The sequence below is a fragment of the Pseudorca crassidens genome, chromosome 4, assembly GCF_039906515.1.
Source record: "Pseudorca crassidens isolate mPseCra1 chromosome 4, mPseCra1.hap1, whole genome shotgun sequence".
Taxonomy (NCBI): domain Eukaryota; kingdom Metazoa; phylum Chordata; class Mammalia; order Artiodactyla; family Delphinidae; genus Pseudorca; species Pseudorca crassidens.
Genome location: NC_090299.1, coordinates 136,087,471 through 136,108,108, shown reverse-complemented (window position 1 = coordinate 136,108,108; position 20,638 = coordinate 136,087,471). Strand labels below are relative to the sequence as shown.

The 20,638-nt window shown below is 36.7% G+C and overlaps 1 long non-coding RNA gene across 1 annotated transcript in view; it reads left to right on the top strand.

Moving 5' to 3' along the window:
* The first annotated feature begins 1,220 nt into the window (after window positions 1-1,220).
* Window positions 1,221-20,638, top strand: part of LOC137223270 (uncharacterized) — a 70,991-nt gene continuing 51,573 nt past the window's right edge. Inside the window, exons 1-2 of the long non-coding RNA XR_010942773.1 lie at window positions 1,221-1,369; window positions 8,327-8,455. This is a non-coding gene — a long non-coding RNA (uncharacterized lncRNA). The remainder of the gene's footprint in view (window positions 1,370-8,326; window positions 8,456-20,638) is intronic.

The window sequence follows — 20,638 nt, the reverse complement described above, 5'->3', positions numbered from 1 at the left end:
AACACTTTTTGTTGTCTATGTTTTTAAGTTTTAGCCATCCTAGTAGGTGTGAGGTGGTATGACTGTGGTTCTGATTCGCATTTCCTTAGTCATGAATGATACTGAGCATGGGGCATATAATTTAAGGAGCACTTGTAAGATTTTTTATTGAACTGAATTTCATTGTTTTAGGATAAGCAGAAGGAGTCTTTCAATGATTGAATTATCACCCACTAATTTTGCTGGCCAGCTTCCATTTAGATAATTTTGAGAAATTCTTTCCTTACTGGTTTTTACTGGACTTCTAGATTGAGCATGCTTCATGAAGCATGTGACATAAGGAATAAACGATAGAAGCCTAAGCTTATATCTCATTGTAATTAATACTCATTTTAGCCAGGCAAATGTTGATATCATGTGATCAGAAAAATTCTGTACCTAACAGTGAAGTGTGACATTTTAAGAGTATCTATCATGTATTGTTTTGGGCTGCCCAGCTGCCGTTTCTTGGAGAAACCACCCTCCATCAGTTCATGTCATCTTGATAATGCTTACAATCACATCCTCTCCTCATCCACCTATATAGCCTCCAGTCCCCAGACTACAGGGATGAACACAGAGCACATAACCCTGACATGGCCAATTTTACTGTCTTATGCACATCTTTTTTTTAAATTTTAACTAATTACTATTTTTAATTTATTAATTTATTTTATTTATTTTTGCTGTGTTGGGTCTTCGTTTCTGTGCGAGGGCTTTCTCTAGTTGTGGCAAGCGGGGGCCACTCTTCATGGCGGTGCGCAGGCCTCTCACTGTCGTGGCCTCTCGTTGCGGAGCACAGGCTCCAGATGCGCAGGCTCAGTAGTTGTGGCTCACGGGACTAGTTGCTCCGTGGCATGTGGGATCCTCCCAGACCAGGGCTCGAACCCGTGTCCCCTGCATTAGCAGGCAGATTCTCAACCACCGCGCCACCAGGGAAGCCCCCTATGCACATCTTTTTTCATCATATTTCCCTGACACCATCTCTTTTCCGTTTCAGTGTATACAGCTTCTTCAAAGTCTTCAAGATCTTTGAGAAAAAAAGTTAGCTCCATAGGCAAGTGATGACTGCAAAATATTAAATTGGTCATGATTTTAGGGATACCACAAATACTTCTCAGTGAACACACATGTGCATCTCCCATTCAATCATGCCTTTATTTCTTTCCAGGTGAGTTGTGCCTTGCGGTGAAGATGTTGGCTGGAAGGAAACTACTAAAATATTATCTCAGAGCTGTGAATAATTTTCACTTATCAGCTTGTCATAGAAGCAATCCAGATTTCATGGTCTTCATCAACCATTATTGGACATATGTATCACTTCTTCATTTCTGTGTCAAGGTGACAGAAGGTAAGATGACTTTAAGACTTTAATATGTACATGTGTACACTATTGAAAAAAAAACATACCATATCACATACGTACAAGAAAAGTGGTAATTTCAGAAGTATCAGGAGCCGTTCAGATAAGAGGTCTTTGAGAGAAGGGGATATGTGCTTTTCTGCTTCCTTGACAATAGATGCAAGCCTTAATGAGTTAATCACATTGTGATGATCTCCCTTGAAGTCAGATTGCTAACGAGCAGTCTAACAAAGGGAACCATGTGTAGAGCACCAGTCCTGAGTTGAGCACTTAGTGCATCCAAGCACATGATTTCATTTTGTCTTTCCAAGAACCCACTGAAGAAGTATGGCGATACTGTTCTGATAAATTAGCAAATGGGGGTTCAATGGATCTTAAATAAATTGACTAATTTTTTTTCTTCTCTATCCATGTCTCCCAGATGCCAATCTATGAACAGGTGCAGGGCTGGCTGCACGATAATCATCCCGGTGAAATTGTTTAAAATATAAATTCTGGGACCCTCACTCCTGAAGATCCTAGTTTGATAAGTTTAGGTTAGATTCAGGTGTTCTGCTTTTCTGACAAAGTGATTCTGTTATACATCCAAGTCTGGAACATGTCTTCTATACCCCATGACCTCAGACTGGTTCAGGGAGTTAAGTTGGTGTCATCTCTTATAGTAGATTGGAAAAGGCTGCTGAGAATCCTGTACTGAAAGGCTTCTGAGGCTGATGGGGAGGTATTCTGTGATCCGTCAGTGATGAGGCCAGATGGAGGGAGTAGAATCTTCCTGCCAAATATCGGCCAACTGTGATCTAGATTGTGACAGTTGGTAGGTGGGTGAGGAGGGAAAAAAAGGAAAGTAGAGAATATCAGTTACATTTTGATTAAAAATTGTCTGAGAACGCACTAAATATTTTATTCAGCTCTATGTAACCCCCTTAGCTATGTCAGAAACCTAAATGTAGCTCTTGGAAAAATACTAATGATGACCAAAGTACAGAGAGCCAAATAAAGGAGATAAGCCAAAATACTCTTGCAAATCTCCAAGATACTGGATTCCTCCACTGTCCCAGTCCTGTGGGAATGCCTGTGCCAGGAATATCTGGAACTCTGTAACAGCAGCTGCCACGTACCCGTGTTCTTTCTGTTGCAACCTTATTTCTTGTGGCAGAAAAAAATGTGGCTCTATGCATTTCAGCAATTGATCAAATATTCCTTATTATTTCAAAACTTTCGGGAGAAAGCAAATGCATTTTATAGTTCTGAATTGTGTGGGCTTATTTTTCATACTTTATTTTTTAGTGTTAATATCAGTTGTATACACTATATTTGGAGAAACCAGTTTGGAAGGTGGGTCTGATAAAAATATACCTAATAGATACAGTGGCTGTCCTTTCTTAGATATATTCATAGAAAGAAGTGGATAAAGCTGCACCTTTAAATAGAGAAAGGCTTCATTTTAGGGTTTAATTATCCATGACAATGTACCCATTTTTAAGGGAGAACTCCATACTTGGGAGTCATTTAGTCCAGGAGAACTGTACACACAGTCCTTGCTGTAACACCAGAAACTAGGGTTGCTGCAATTCCTATTATTTCAGTGACCATCAGCAGGTAACCTGTGGCAGAAAGGCTCTTAGGATCCTCAATTCTTACTTTGCTTACTTTGCTTTCCACTCTTGTGGACATTGCTACTTCCTTCTGTCCACTTGGAGTTGAAGGGAACCGATGCATAAGGTCACTTTCCACAGCTAGTGTCAGGGATGACCTTCGAACTGCTTAGTTACCTCCCAGCCTTTAGAAGAGTTGTGAAAGAGACATATAGCAAATACAAAGAGAAAGATGTTGCAATTGCCTAGTGATATCTATCATCAGACCAGAACTGGGAAGTTGCAACCCATGATTAGGATATTTACCATCTTTGATTCATATCAGTAACACTGGCTAGGTGAGTGGGGAATAAAATATGTCAGGCATGATGTTGTTATTATCAACATGAAAGTGGGAAAAGCAAAAAAACTGGACAACAGGAATGGCATGAAGTGTCTGGATATAATTTCCACAAAACCGAAACTGAGCCTTCACAAATCTCTATAGTGCCAGAATTATTTAAAATTTAAAAATAAAAATTAATAAACACTCATAGATACAACTGCTAAATGAATTTTAAAAATATAATTGACTTTGAATTATACGTGCATTATTTGTCTTTGTTAATGACAATGTTCCATTTCAAAATTCATAAGATGTGAGTTCCTAGAAAAATCGAGTTAGAAAAATAATTTATTACTTTGCCATTCATTCATCAGGACATGGAAATTGGTCATTATTTTGGTAAACAGTTTGAAGTTCCGAAGTTACCCTCAGTTTTATTCTTGTAACAACTGAGACTCAGTGTCCTAAAGATAATTACATTTGTTTTACAAGCTAACTGGAAAAGTGCTGAATAATTGTCACTGCTTCAGAGATTGGATTTTGTAGCGATTTATTTATTTATTTATTTTTTTTTTTTTTGCTAGCACTGCATCCAGACACTTTTGATGGAGGGAGCTACAGTAATATTAAAGAATTGTTGACAGCTACTCATAAGAGGGACTTTTACATTTGTAAACAAAACAACTCTGTCAAAGCAAACGTCAAGAGGTTATTTTAACCTCTGTTACACCTCATAATGCATTTCTCATATATTCTGGAGGAAGTGTGGGGTGAGTGGGAAAAGTAATAGATGGAGAAAAGTCTGTTTGGCAGACCAAATGACAAGGAATGAAAAAGTAAGGCCAGACAATAAAAATATGTTTTGTGCAATGATGCAGTAGGATTTTTAAATAAGAGTTCCCATTTACCTCAAACTCTGGAAAACACACTTAACTCTCAATATTTCCTGAAGGTAATGGAATATTTCTTTGTCCCTTTGAAAACATTACCTTTAAGGCAATGAGCAAAACAAGGAAACCCTCTAAACGGCTGATTGGGAATCTAAGCTGAAGCCAAGACACATATTGAAATCAGAGCTACCAAGCCATGGTAAGGACACATGGCTTGATTTCTGTTTTTCTCATTAGATGTCATACATGTGTTTCCTGTTGTGCTTACTAAGAAGAATATCATATCAGGTCACATTTCCTACAAATACCAACCAAGAACTAATTTCCCAGCTTGCAAATTAACTTTTAAATGTGATTGTACATCACATTGTAATAGGAAAAGGAAAGGTTATTTAATAAACGGTGCTGGGCAATTAATTAACTACTTGGGCTTCACTTCGCATTGTGGGAAGCAGAAAGAAAGGAAGGAAGGGAGGGGAAGGGAAGAGAAGGAAGAGAGAGAAAGAGAAAAAAAGAAAGAAGGAAGGAAGGAAAGGGGAGGGAGGGAGGGAGGAAAGGAGGGGGAAGGAAGAAGGAATAAGAAAAGGAGGAAGGGAGACAGGGAGGGAGAGAAAGAGGGAGAGGTAGAGAAGAAGGAAGGAAGGAGAGAAGAAAGGAAGGAAGGAGGGAAGGAAGAGAAAGGTAAGAAATTCCAGAATGGTTAGGGAAGCAAATGTTAAGCATAAAACCACAAGAAACAGAAAAATTGGGGAAAATGTTTATTTTAGGACTCCTGTTTTCTAAGTAACAAAATAAACCACAAAAAGTGACTTAGGTACGTAAAAATGGAAAGAACAAACCACTGTAAAAAATAGCCAATTAACAAAGAAGCAAACAATAAAGTGGGAAAACATGTGTTTCAAATAGGACAAACTAGGGATTCACAGCCTGAAAGTATAAAGGATCGCTAGAAATACGTAAGAAATATCTTAAGATCCCAACAGCTTGAAGAAAATAGCCAGAGGCTTTTGCTCATAGTTCTTTCAAATAGATACTGAAAATGAGATGAAATATTTCACTTCACTGGTAAGCAAAGAAACGTAAACTGAAATAAGATGTTATTTTGACTGAATATACTGAGTAACAAGGATTTTGTAGAATAAGAACATTCACACACAGTATAAATTGGTGAAGTTTTTCTGGATAAGTTTGGCTGTACATATTGAAGGTGTCCAAAAAGTCCCTAACTTTTCCAGTTATTTTCATTATAGAAACTTATCCTGTGGAAGTTGTCATGTATGCATATTATTATTCTAATGCTACTCATGATGAACAATCCAAACATCCAATTGTAAAGAATGACTGTGTAATAATCCCCAAACCAGCAGGATCAGCATCACCAGGCAAATTGTTAGAAACGTACATTCTTGGCTCCATTCGACACCTATTACTCAGAAACTCTTAACTGTGCACCAAGCATTCACAAAGCCTGCAAGATAATTTTGACGCACACAAAAGCTTGAGAATCACTAATGCAATGGAATATTAATGGACATTCAAAATGTTTTCGAAGAACACAACATGGAAAAATTCATAAAACCTAATATTAACTAAAGGAGAATAAAATTTGTTCACATTTAATATGATCATGGGAATGATGTATAATATGACTTCCATTTTGTAAATACATATAAGTGTATATCATATTTGTAAAATCAAAATCATTCATGTATGTGTATATTCACATAAATATGCATACCAGCAGAACAAACTGCTATTCTCAGTATATCAGAGGAGGTGACTTTGAATTACTTTTTCTTTTCATCTCTATGTACTTTTCCAAATTCTCTTCTATTACTTTTTCTTTGCATCGTTATGTACTTTTCCAGATTCTCTTCTATGATGACGTATTATTTTTTCCTATCAATAAAAGATCTTGGCCACAAACATTTTCACATGTATATGTAATGTTCAAGGCCCCAAGTTTCCTGTAACCCTAAATGTTTATTCATCTTTCATGATGACATTGGTTTATTGCAAAGAGAGACCCCTTCTTCAATAGCAGGTGGGGTTTTATCCGTCAAGAAAACAGTAAGATGTGGTACTTGGGTTGACCTCGCCACAGGCAGGATGTGGCTGCCAGAGCAGAACTATAGGTCTTTGAGCAACAGGCACATCCTCCTCCCACTAGTTCTTTTTTTAGCTTACAGCGACTCCCAGGATTCTGACGTTAACCAAAAGTTCACGTCTTCTTTGTATTACTATCATACCTGCTTCTTTCACAAGCAATTCTCACAATAATCTTAGTAGGGAGCACAGGGCATAGAAATTATGGAAATATTAGGCATTAGAAATTTCAACTAACCAAGCCAAAATGTTCTAGCAGGGTGATACCAAGAAGAAGTGATAATCAAACAACAGTTATTTATCTTTCTATGTTAAACATTATCTGTCTCTTGTTATCTCCGAAACCATCAGAATTTCTTCTCTGGTTGACTTCAATTTGCAGCTATTTGAGCACATAGAATGTTCAACCTGTTCTACTAGTGCTTGGACAAGGTAGTGGATCTAACATTCTTTACAATGGTCTTAAAAGCTCTTAAGTGTCGGAAACATTTTAATTGTCATAGAAAATAAATATCGTAGCGTGTGTCTCCTTACTTGTCTAAATCACTGGAACAAAGACAACTTCTTTTTTTGCTTCCTGCTCATGTTAACACAGCAAGAAGGTTAGGGGACAGTCCCAGCTGCACCACATGACAGCTGCCCTCAATTAGGGTATTTAAGGGCTTAAGAAGAGGTATCATTCAGTTTGTATGCGATGATCTTCAGTCTCCGTAGTTTTGCGTTGGAGGAACTCTGTGGGCAGAAATACAGTTCCATTCCTTAGGCAGGTGCAAGAATTGCCATGATTTGAAGGAACAGTGGTGTGTTAAACAACAGTGACATTCTAAAAGAAATACCCTAAAGTCTCATAGAAAATGGGAATGAAAGACTATAATTTTATATAGCGAACTTGAGAGTTAAATACACTTACTAAGCCTGCTTAATGGCAACGGTGTTAGATTTCCTATCTGTTATTCAAAATACATGGATTTATGAGTAGGATCAGAGACTGATTTTGAAAACCTGAAATTCCTCAGATGATTGTTCATGTTCTGTGACATGTAGATGCTATCACCTGAATGTTATGTCTCTGCCCTCGGGTTTTATTACCAAGGTCATTTTTGTGACTTCCTACAAATGTGCTTTGTGTCTCTGAGATATACTTATAAATGTTTGACTAAGTTTGGAAATAGGCAGAAGGTTTTCAAAAGAAACCTATGTGATGTGTGGAAACGGAGTGCAACGTGTAAATGCTGAAGATAAGGTGACTGTACAGAAAATAGAACAAAAATAAATACAGCAAGGATCAGGGTGGAAAGCCCAGTCAAAAATGAGAAACTTCAAACACCTGTGTTTTGTCAACAGTGGCTTGGCAGCTAGAATAGGAAGGACAGAGGAAGTTAAACCCATGCTGCCTTCTAGAAGTCAACTACAAAAAATGAACCCCTAGGACCAGATGGTTTTATGGCTTTGGTAAACAATAGATTGGCATAATGCTTCCTCAATAATTCTGTCAGGAAGTGTTGAACTAGAATACAATGTACAATTGTGCCTTTTTTGAAAACCAGCTCTCTGAAAGGCCAGCTGGTAATTAGGGAGAAACTGAAATGTTGGGAAGGACAGAGTATGTAATGAACTATTATCAGACCATCTTGACTACAAGGTAATTATAAATACCAATATGTCTGGAAGTCTTAGGTCTCCCCTGGTGGCCATATTATAAACTGATTATCATACAGGAATGAGGGCTTCTCTGATTTCAGGCACCACCTCCCTAGGGTTTCCTTGTTTGTTCTGATTTGTGGCTTCCTTTGTGTTTTGTTTCTAAGGTTTGGGTGACTGCTATTTGGTTCCTCTTCAAGAAGAACCAACAGAGCACTTAACACTGAATTCTTTTCTAGTATACACATGAATCACTACTCCCTATCGATCTCAGGATGTGGGATCCCCATAAACCTTTTGAACAAAATCCTCTGTTTTCGCATGTGGATAACAACCCTCATCTACTTCATTCATTCAACTGATTTAATTGAAACAATTATTCCCACAGGTGATTTCTCCACATGCAAATACAGATTTCTACTTTTCAACACTTGAAGCAGAAAATGGGCCAGGGGAATAATGCACCAACATCCACCTCTTCTGCGCTCCAAACATGGCAACAGTCCTCTCCCCACTGGTAAGTACTAAAATATTGATGTTAAAAGACAGGGCAGGGGCTTTCCTGGTGGCGCAGTGGTTGAGAGTCCGCCTGCCAAAGCAGGGAACACGGGTTCGTGCCCCGGTCCGGGAAGATCCCACATGCCGCGGAGCGGCAGGGCCCGTGAGCCATGACCGCTGAACCTGCGCGTCCGGAGCCTGTGCTCCGCAACGGGAGAGGCCACAACAGTGAGAGGCCCGCGTACCGCAAAAAAAAAAAAGACGGGGCTTGCAAACTCAAAAGCATCCAGGTGGGTAATATAACTAAATACAGATGATGGTGAAGGGAGTAAAGACTAACAAAAGGGAATGTTGGCAACTGCGGTGAAGTGGCAAGCCTTTTCTAAAAAGTCAGCAGCTCTCCAGCTCCAGAAAATTGTTGCCATGTAATAAATAAAATCATCTCCTGGATTTTCAAGAAAAGTAAAATTAATTTTTTTTAAAAAATCTCAATTTTATGAGCATATGGGTAACTTTTCAAAGTTAGCAACGAAGTTTAAATTTTAATGATATTGTAAGGGGCAAACAAACACTTCTGTGAGCAATATTTATCTTACAAAGTACCAGGTTTGAACCCTACCTTAGTCTCGAAGGCAGGGCTGTCCAATAGAAATACAGTGTGAGTTACATATGTGATTTAAAATTTTCCGTTAGCTCCATTAAAAAGTAAAAAGAAACAGATACAATGAATTTTTATATTTTATTTAACCTAGTTATCCAAAATATTGTTATTTTTCAGATGTAATCATTATAAAAATTATTAATGAGCTACTTTACACTCTTTTTGTGTGTTGAGTCTGAAATTCAGTGTGTATTTTATACATACAGCACATTTCACTTTTTACTGGCCTCAGTTCAAATGCTTAAGAGCCATATGTGGCTAGTGGCTTCATATTGGACAGCACAGGTCTAAGACTTAAGAGTACCTGCTCTTACATACATATACACAGTTGGCAAGTCCTTGGTTAGAAGAAATGTCATGGTCTTTGGGCACCAGAGCTCATCCTGTTCATGCCCAACAAGCGACTGCTGCCATTTTGGCAACAGCCAGTTGCAGCTGCCAGAGTAGTTGCAGCAGACAGACAGGAAGGGCTGTTCACGGGATATGTTTTCCCAAGGAAACAGTGTAAGGGACTTTGAATATTGCTTGACTTATGTGAACCGAACTCATAGGAGTGTCTTGGGAAGTCACTTAATGCATATAACCTTTCATAATATTGTAAAAAATAAGAATTCCTCCTTTGCTTGTGCACATCTAGTAGAAGCCTACTACCTAGTTATTACTTTTGTTATTACTGGATTATTTAAAGTTATAAAGTTTCTTGTATCAGGTGAAAAAACAATTTGACTTATTCTAGAACAAAATTCAAGTGGAGAAAACAATGGGGAGACAAATGTTAATTCAAAAATGAAACAAATCAATCACAAGAAAATAAGAAAAACAGCAACTTTCTAAGTTATTCAAAGATTGAATGTATTTCCTTCAGTTCCTTTTATCTAGAGGTGTCCAGGCAATAACTGTACAAATAATTGGTGAGTTTATTGTAGCACATCCATTGCATGACTGGATAATTTTTCCTGCCCTGAAATCTGTGATAGGTATAATAATAATAAATGTATAAAATACACACATGTGCATACATATTCTCAAAATTCAGATAAATATTATAACATTGTATGTGTTATTTTGAAATTTGAAATGTTACTATGTTGTTTTAATTTGCATTTTTCTATTACCAGTGAAACAGCATATTTGCATGTTTTTAGCAATTTAGATTTTCCTTTTTGTGAGTTGCTCGTTCATATTCTTTTCCCATTTTCCTATTACATTCTTGTCTTTTCCTTATTGAGCTTTCAGATGCAAATAATTGTGGGTTGTATGTGTTGTACATATGTTCTCCCAGTTTCTGTCTTATAGTTTTACTCTTTTTAGGTCTCTTTTGAGGAACAAATTTCTTAATTTTAATTTAAATTATCAATCTTTCTCTTCTATGATTATTGCTTTTATACTTGTTTAACAAATCCTTCCCTACTTTGAAGCCATGAAGATATATTTTATTCTTAATATTTTGTTCATTTTTTCTTTTGTATTTGTCTTTCATCTTCTTGGGATTGATAATTGTATGTGGTGAAGGTAGGAATCCAATTGTGCTTTCAGGTACCAAGTTGTCACAATTCTGTTTACCATTATTTCCCTGCTGAATTGTCTAGTAAGTGTTCAATTGTGTACCTATCCTTGGCTCTCTTTAATGGTCTTTTGGTCTATTTGTTGGTCCTTGCTCCAATCTGAAACTGTCTTAATTTCTATGAATTTATGTCTTGATGTCTAGTACAGCAACTTCTCCCAGATGTTTCTTCTCATGGGTGCCTTGGTTATTCTTGTCCCTTATCATTTCATATAAATTTTAGAATATGCTTGTTAAGTTCTAGAATGGGAGTGAAGGGTTGGGTTTGGGGCTTGGTATTTGGATTTGGGTTGCACTGAATCTACAGATTGATTTGAATTGACTTAACAACTTTTATTAAGTCTACCAGCGCATGTGTGTGGTATGTCTCCACTTATTTAGGCTCTTCTAATATTCCTCAATAAAGTTTCTCCATACAGATTTTGTATTTCTCTTACTAGATTTATTTTTAAATACTGCACTTAAAGAATTAATAGACTTTAATTTTTAGAGCAGTTTTAGGTTCACAGCAAAACTGAGCAGAAGGTACAGGGATTTCCCATCTACCTCCTGCCCCAACACATACATAGCTTTCCCCATTATCAACATCCCCCAATAGAGTGGGGAGTTACAAGTGATGAACCTACACTGACACATCATTATTACAAAAAGTCCAGAGTTTGCATTAGGGTTCACTCTTTTTTGTGTGTGTGATATGCGGGCCTCTCACTTTTGTGGCCTCTCCCATTGAGGAGCACAGGCTCCGTACGCGCAGGCTCAGCAGCCATGGCTCATGGGCCCAAGCTGCTCCGCAGCATATGGGATCTTCCCGGACCGGGGCACGAACCCGTGTCCCCTGCGTCGGCAGGCGGACTCTCAACCACTGCGTCACCAGGGAAGCCCTAGGGTTCACTCTTGATGTTGTACTTTCTGTATACTACATATGTTTTAATGTGATGGAAAATGTTGTATTTTAATCTCATTTTCTAATTGCTTGTTGCTGGTATAGAAATGCAAATTGATATATATTAATTTTTTTATCTTACAACTTCGTAAACTGTTAGTAATCCTAATAATAATACAGATTATTTTGGAGATTTAAAAATATATACAATCATGTTATCTGCAAATAATAACAGTTTTTGTTTTTCTTTCTAATCCTTAAACTTTATTTCTGTTTGCATGTCTGTGGTGGTCATATATAGGTCAGCATTACTTGCCTGTTATACAGAAGTGGTGACAGAGGCATGCTTATTTTGTTCCTAATCTCAAAGAGAAAGCTTCTAATGTTTTCTTATTAACTACATTGATTGCTGTAGATTTAAGAAAATTGTCATTTATTCTTAGCTTGCTAGAATTCATTTCATGGAACAATATTGAATTGTATGTTTTGTCATTTGGTGATAAGATCATTTGATTTTCCTGTTTCTGTGTTTGTATGGTGGATTACATTAATTGATTTTCAAATATTAGCCCCTGATTCATGGGATATGTGAAATTTATTCATGATGCATTATCCTTTTCTATGTTTCTGGATTCAATTTGCTACATATTTTGTTTAGAAATTTTTCATTCACATTCATGAGTTGGCCTGTCATTTTTCTTTTTTTTCCTCCTGCCATTTTGAGATTGAAATTATGCACATCAAGATATGAAGTAATGCTAACACTAGGGGAGCATTAACTGTTTTTTTGTCTTTTAGATGACAAAATTGGGATTCTTTTTAAAAAAACATTTTATTTTGAAATAAATTCAGACTTCCAGAAAAATCACAATAATAGAACAAAGAAATCTTGTATATGCTTCACCCAGTTTCAGTTTCACTAACTGTTAACATATTGCCACAGTAGCTTAATCATTGTCTATTTTTTTCTGAGCTATCTGAGAATATGTTGCATATATAATGAAGTTTTATTCCTAAAACTTTCACCACATATTATGTAAGAAGAAGAGCATTTTGTTACATCACTAGAGTACAATTAGCAAAATTAGGAAAATTAACATTGTTAAAATTGTCTAATATTTAGTCCATAATCAAATTTAGTCAATTATCCCAATAATGTCCTTTATAATATACATTTTTTCTCTCTGATTCAGGATTCAATACAGTATCACAAATTGTATTTAGCTGTTGTGTCCCTTTAGTCTTGTTACTCAAGAAGCGTTTCTTTGTATTTCAATATTTTCTTTGTATTTCTTTGTATTTCGAGAAAATTTTTTCAAGATTTTCATTAATAATTTTGTAAGGTAGTGGCTAAGTATTTTGTAGAATCCCTTATAATTAAAGCAGGAATTATTTCTCCCCTGAATGTCTGTAGAATTTACTGATGAAGATCTACAGCTGGGTTTGGAGGTCTCTTTGTGGGATGATTTTCAATGATTGACTCAATTTCTTTCTTTTTTTTTTTTATAAATTTATTTTATTTATTTATTTTTGGCTGTCTCGGGTCTTTATTGCTGTGTGTGGGCTTTCTCTAGTTGCAGTGAGTGGGGGCTACTCTTTGTTGCGGTGTGAGGGCTTCTCATTGCAGTGGCTCCTCTTGTTGCAGAGCATGGGCTCTAGGTGCATGGGCTTCAGTAGTTGTGGCACGTGGGCTCAGTAGTTGTGGCGCATGGGCTTATTTGCTCTGTGGCATGTGGGATCTTCCTGGACCAGGGCTCGAATCCATTTCCCCTGCATTGGCAGGTGGATTCTTAAACCACTGAGATACCAGGGAAACCCTGACTCAATTTTTTATCAATATCAATATCATAAAACTATGAAATATTTCTCTGCCCTTTACTCATTTTGTTTAAATTTTCTAGGGATTTATCCATTTTAATTATATCTATTACTATAAAGGTGCTAATAATATTCTTTTATTATCTTTTTAATGTCTATAAATTATGTAGTTATGTCTTCCTTTAAATATGCAATAATATTTGTGATTCTCTTCTTTTTTTCTTTTTAAATTCCAGACTTTCCTCTCAGGCATACTTTCCTTTTGTTTGAAGTACATCCTGAAGAATTTCCTTCAGGGAGAAGTTTTGTATCATCATCATCATCATCATCATTCTTAAAATGTATCTTTGCTGGTTATAGAATTCTAGGTTGACAGTTATTTTATCTCCTTGAAAGAATCTGCCCAAAGTTGACCCACTTGTTTTTTGGGGAGGAAGGTTACACTGAATGGGGTCTTGTCCATGAGCATTACTGACGGATTGGCTGTATCACACCTTTGACCACTCTTGGGCTATTGGTGGTGCTTCACCGCTATTGACGCTTTTTCAGATTACCATTCAAACTATTGTGGCCCAAGAAACAAATCTGTGCCATTTGTATCTTGACAGCGGTATGCTTTTTATTGCAAAAGCCACTCAACAATGGGCTAATAGTCAAGGTATCTGATAGGTCTTCCATACTTCCTACCATCCACAGCATCTGGTATTGCTGTCTTGGAAAGATCTTTTCAAAATTTGACTCAAAAAGTTTTCTAACTGTACCCTCCTCACCTCCTCTTAGTCTACATCCCTTAGTAAAAGAGTTTGGTCACTGAGTGAGGCTGTTCCCAGAAAGGGATCATTTTCTCTTGTCTGCTTCCTGGTTGATGATCAGGATAAAAATTTGGACTTCTGCCTTGACCATTCCTGGTAGTGATACTTCTTTGTTTTTCCAAATGGTAGCCCTAAAGTCATGATATGATTGTGTATATAACAATTCAAAAATAATACAGATAAATTATTAGAATTAATAAGTGGATTTTGCGAAGTTTCTCAACATAAGGTGTTACAGAAAATATATTCCATTTCTATGGGCTTCCTAAGTGATAAAATTAAAAAGTCAAATAATACGCTGTATTGGTAATACTACTAGTGTATGCATACATTGGATTTTCCTGTTTGGAAAACAGCTTGGCATTATCTATCAAAGTTGAAATTATGCATACCATACAACTTGGCAATTGAACTCTTAGGTATATATACACAAGGGAAATGAATACACATGTATAAAAGGAGATATAGGCATAATGTTCATAGTAGCATCATAATAGTCTCAAACTGGTAACATACTCAGTATTCTTCAAGAGTAAAATAAATAGTAAAATAATAATAAAATGGTAAAACAAATAGTAAAATAAAGTGTAGAGAATAAATATTTCTACAGTGGATAATAGCAATAAAAGTGAATGAAACTGCAGATATATAGAACAACGATAAATTTCTCAAAAGTAACCACACAAAAAATAATATATATTGGATGATTCTATTTATATTTAGTTCAAAAAGTAGTAAAACAATAATGTTAAGTGATATAAGCTTAGCATCCTTGTCTTGTTTCTGTTCTTCGAGAAAATGTTTTCAGGTTTTCACCACTGAGTATGTTAATTTTGGCCTTTTTATATATATGGCCTTTATTATGTTGAGGTATGTTCCCTCTATACCCACTTTGTTGAGAATTTTTATCATAAATGGATATTGAATTTTGTCAACAGCTTTTTCTGCATCTAAGGAGATGGTCATATGATTTTTATATGATATATATTTTATATTTTTATATGATTTGTGAATCATCCTTGCATCCCTGGGATAAATGTCACTTGATCATAGTGTATGATCCTATTAATGCATTGTGGAATTTGGTTTGCTAATGTTTTGTGGAGGATTTTTGCATCTTAGTTTAATTGATCTTTTCTATTTTTTTTTAGACTCTATTTCATTTATTTCTGCTCTAATATTTATATTTTTTTCCTTCTACTAACTTTGGGTTTGTTTGTTTTTCTTTTGCTAGTTCTTTTAGATGTAAGGTTAGCCTGATTGAGTTTTTTCTTGTTTCCTGAGGTAGGCTTGTATCACTTTAAACATCCCTCTTAGAACCGCTTTTGTTGTATCCCATATAGTTTGGATCATTGTGTTGCCATTTTTGTTCATCTCCAGGTATTTTTTTATTTTCTTTTTGATTTCTTCAGTGACCCATTGACTGTTTAGTAGCATATTTTTTAGCTCCCATATGTTTGTGTTTTGTGAAATTTTTTTCCTGTAGTTGATTTCTAGTCAGTCTCATCCTGTTTTGGTTGGCCAGAGATGCTTGATATGATATCAGTCTGCTTACATTTACTGAGACTTGTTTTGTGACCTAGCATGTGATCTATCCTGGAGAATGTTCCATGTGCAGTTGAAGAGATTGCGTATTCTGCTGCTTTTAGATGAAATCTTCTACATTATCTATTAAGTCAGTCTGGTCTAATATGTTGTTTAAAGCCACTGGTTCCTTATTGACTTTCTATCTGAGTGATCTGTCCATTGATGTAAGTGGGGTGTTAATATCCCCTACTATTATTATATTACTGTCTTCCTAAAGGAAATATTGTCTTTACCAGCCCAGATTTTTTCTTGTTTTCTTATCTTGCTTGCATAATAATTAGCACAAATGGACTGACCCCAAAATCTCAGTGGCTTAACCACTGTGAAGTTTCCATTCAGATATGGAGAGACTAGGAGATACACAGCAGTCACTTTTCCATAGCAATTCTCAAATCCCACTAGGCATATAAGGTAATATTTTATTTTTATTTTATTAAAAGTTTGTTGTGAAATGAAATAATGGCCTTCCTTCATATTAAGGCTCAGCCTTTTGGAACTTGGGGCTTCCAACATTGCTGCAATATAGAAATGAAGGAGGCATTCATTCCAATAAGTATGTGGTAGACATTTACTCCTCTTGTCTGATACAACATGGTTTTTTATTATTCCTTCTGCATATAGAAAATACCCAACCGTTCTCCATGGTATTCAATCTAAATACTTCACCTTGTCAATGCATGTAGCTCAGCGTTCAAGGTCTCTAGATGATATACAGTAGTCACTGCATCAGGTCCAGATTATCTCCTCTGTGTCTGGAGATCTGACTCTCAGAATGGGAGAAAATATTTGCAAATGAAGCAACTGACAAAGGATTAATCTCCAAAATTTACAAGCAGCTCATGCAGCTCAATATCAAAAAAACAAACAACCCAATCCAAAAATGGGCAGAAGACCTAAACAGACATTTCTCCAAAGAAGATATACAGACTGCCAACAAACACATGAAAGAATGCTCAAAATCATTAATCATTAGAGAAATGCAAATAAAAACTACAATGAGATATCATCTCACACCGGTCAGAATGGCCATCATCAAAAAGTCTACAAACAATAAATGCTGGAGAGGGTGTGGAGAAAAGGGAACCCTCTTGCACTGTTGGTGGGAATATAAATTGATACAGCCACTATGGAGAACAGTATAGAAGTTCCTTAAAAAACTAAAAATAGAAATACCATATGACCCAGCAATCCCACTACTGGGCATATACCCTGAAAAAACCATAATTCAAAAAGAGTCATGTACCACAGTGTTCATTGCAGCTCTATTTACAATAGCCAGGACATGGAAGCAACCTAAGTGTCCATTGACAGATGAATGGATAAAGAAGATGTGGCACATATATACAATGGACTATTACTCAGCCATAAAAAGAAACGAAATTGAGTTATTTGTAGTGAGGTGGATGGACCTAGAGTCTGTCATACAGAGTGAAGTATGTCAGAAAGAGAAAAACAAATACCATATTCTAACACATATATATGGAATCTAAAAAAAAAAAAAAAAAAAGGTTATGAAGAACTTAGGGGCAGGACAGGAATAAAGATGCAGACATAGATAATGGGCTTGAAGACAGAAGGAGGGGGAAGGGTAAGCTGGGACGAAGTGAGAGACTGGCATGGACTTATATATTGTACTTATATATACTACCAAATGTAAAATAGATAGCTAGTACCAATAAACTGTTACAGCCAAAAGGAATTAAAAAATAAAATTAAAGAGAATTCATCTCCTCCTATACCTTCACATAATCCACAGGAATAGGATACTGGCAATAAACATTTCCTGTAGTCAGCTCTTCCAGATCTTGAGTTTTGACAGGTCGCCTAGGGAGGGTTTCTCTGTTGGTTACTATAAAGATGACTGCCTTATTTCCACAATGTAAGGAAATATTCTAAGCACCAGGAGTTATTTTTCATACTGCTCTCCTCAAATAATATATTAGTAAATATGATCTATTTTTGGTTAATAAATAGAGTGATGTAGAACCATACTTTTTTTTTTTTTAACATCTTTATTGGGGTATAATTGCTTTACAATGGTGTGTTAGTTTCTGCCTTATAACAAAGTGAATCAGTTATACATATACATATGTTCCCATATCTCTTCCCTCTTGCGTCTCCCTCCCTCCCACCCTCCCTATCCCACCCCTCCAGGGGGTCACAAAGCACCGAGCCGATATCCCTGTGCTATGCGGCTGCTTCCCACTAGCTATCTACCTTACGTTTGTTAGTGTATATATGTCCATGCCTCTCTCTCGCCCTGTCACAGCTCACCCTTCCCCCTCCCCATATCCTCAAGTCCATTTCCCAGTAGGTCTGTGTCTTTATTCCTGCCTTACCCCTAGGTTCTTCATGACTTTTTTTTTTCTTAAATTCCATATATATGTGTTAGCATACGGTATTTGTCTTCCTCCTTCTGACTTACTTCACTCTGTATGACAGACTCTAGGTCTATCCACCTCATTACAAATAGCTCAATTTCGTTTCTTTTTATGGCTGAGTAATAGTCCATTGTATATATGTGCCACATCTTCTTTATCCATTCATCCGATGATGGACACTTAGGTTGTTTCCATCTCCGGGCTATTGTAAATAGAGCTGCAATGAACATTTTGGTACATGACTCTTTTTTGAATTTTGGTTTTCTCAGGGTATATGCCCAGTAGTGGGATTGCTGGGTCATATGGTAGTTCTATTTGTAGTTTTTTAAGGAACCTCCATACTGTTCTCCATGGTGGCTGAACCAATTCACATTCCCACCAGCAGTGCAAGAGTGTTCCCTTTTCTCCACACCCTCTCCAGCATTTATTGTTTCTAGATTTTTTGATGATGGCCATTCTGACTGGTGTGAGATGATATCTCATTGTAGTTTTGATTTGCATTTCTCTAATGATTAATGATGTTGAGTATTCTTTCATGTGTTTGTTGGCAGTCTGTATATCTTCTTTGGAGAAATGTCTATTTAGGTCTTCTGCCCATTTTTGTCTATATCTTTTTTTTTTTTTTTTTTTGTGGTACGCGGGCCTCTCACTGTTGTGGCCTCTCCCGTCGCGGAGCACAGGCTCCGGATGCCCAGCGGCCATGGCTCACGGGCCCAGCCGCTCCGCGACATATGGGATCCTCCCGGACCGGGGCACGAACCCGTGTCGCCTGCATCGGCAGGTGGACTCTCAACCACTGCGCCACTAGGTAAGCCCTCTCTGCCCATTTTTGGATTGGGTTTTTTTTTGTTATTGAGCTGCATGAGCTGCTTATAAATTTTGGAGATTAATCCTTTGTCAGTTGCTTCATTTGCAAATATTTTCTCCCATTCTGAGGGTTGTCTTTTGGTCTTGTTTATGGTTTCCTTTGCTGTGCAAAAGCTTTGAAGTTTCATTAGGTCCCATTTGTTTATTTTTGTTTTTATTTCCATTTCTCTAGGAGGTGGGTCAAAAAGGATCTTGCTGTGATTTATGTCATAGAGTGTTCTGCCTATGTTTTCCTCTAAGAGTTTGATAGTTTCTGGCCTTACATTTAGGTCTTTAATCCATTTTGAGTTTATTTTTGTGTATGGTGTTAGAGAGTGATCTAATCTCATACTTTTACATGTACCTGTCCAGTTTTCCCAGCACCACTTACTGAAGAGGCTGTCCTTTCTCCACTGTACATTCCTGCCACCTTTATCAAAGATAAGGTGTCCATATGTGCGTGGGTTTATCTATGGGCTTTCTATCCTGTTCCATTGATCTATCTTTCTGTTTTTGTGCCAGTACCATACTGTCTTGATTAGTGTAGCTTTGTAGTATAGCCTGAAGTCAGGGAGTCTGATTCCTCCAGCTCCGTTTTTCGTTCTCAAGATTGCTTTGGCTGTTCGGGGTCTTTTGTGTTTCCATACAAATTGTGAAATTTTTTGTTCTAGTTCTGTGAAAAATGCCAGTGGTAGTTTGATAGGGATTGCATTGAATCTATAGATTGCTTTGGGTAGTAGAGTCATTTTCACAATGTTGATTTTCAATCCAAGAACATGGTATATGTCTCCATCTATTTGTATCATCTTTAATTTCTTTCATCAGTGTCTTATAATTTTCTGCATACAGGTCTTTGGTCTCCTTAGGTAGGTTTATTCCTAGATATTTTATTCTTTTTGTTGCAATGGTAAATGGGAGTGTTTTCTTGATTTCATTTTCAGATTTTTCATCATTAGTGTATAGGAATGCCAGAGATTTCTGTGCATTAATTTTGTATCCTGCTACTTTACCAAATTCACTGATTAGCTCTAGTAGTTTTCTGGTAGCATCTTTAGGATTCTATATGTATAGTATCATGTCATCTGCAAACAGTGACAGCTTTACTTCTTCTTTTCCGATTTGGATTCCTTTTATTTCCTTTTTTTCTCTGATTGCTGTGGCTAAGACTTCCAAAACTATGTTGAATAAGAGTGGTGAGAGTGGGCAACCTTGTCTTATTCCTGATCTTAGTGGAACTGCTTTCAGTTTTTCACCATTGAGGATGATGTTGGCTGTGGGCTTGTCATATATGGCCTTTATTATGTTGAGGAAAGTTCTCTCTATGCCTACTTTCTGCAGGGTTTTTATCATAAATGGGTGTTGAATTTTGTCAAAAGGTTTCTCTGCATCTGTTGAGATGATCATATGGTTTTTCTCCTTCAATTTGTTAATATGGTTTATCACATCGATAGATTTGTGTATATTGAAGAATCCTTGCATTCCTGGAATAAACCCCACTTGATCATGGTGTATGATCCTTTTAATGTGCTATTGGATTCTGTGTGCTAGTATTTTGTTGAGGATTTTGGCATCTATGTTCATCAGTGATATTGGCCTGTAGTTTTCTTTCTTTGTGACATCCTTGTCTGGTTTTGGTATCAAGGTGATGGT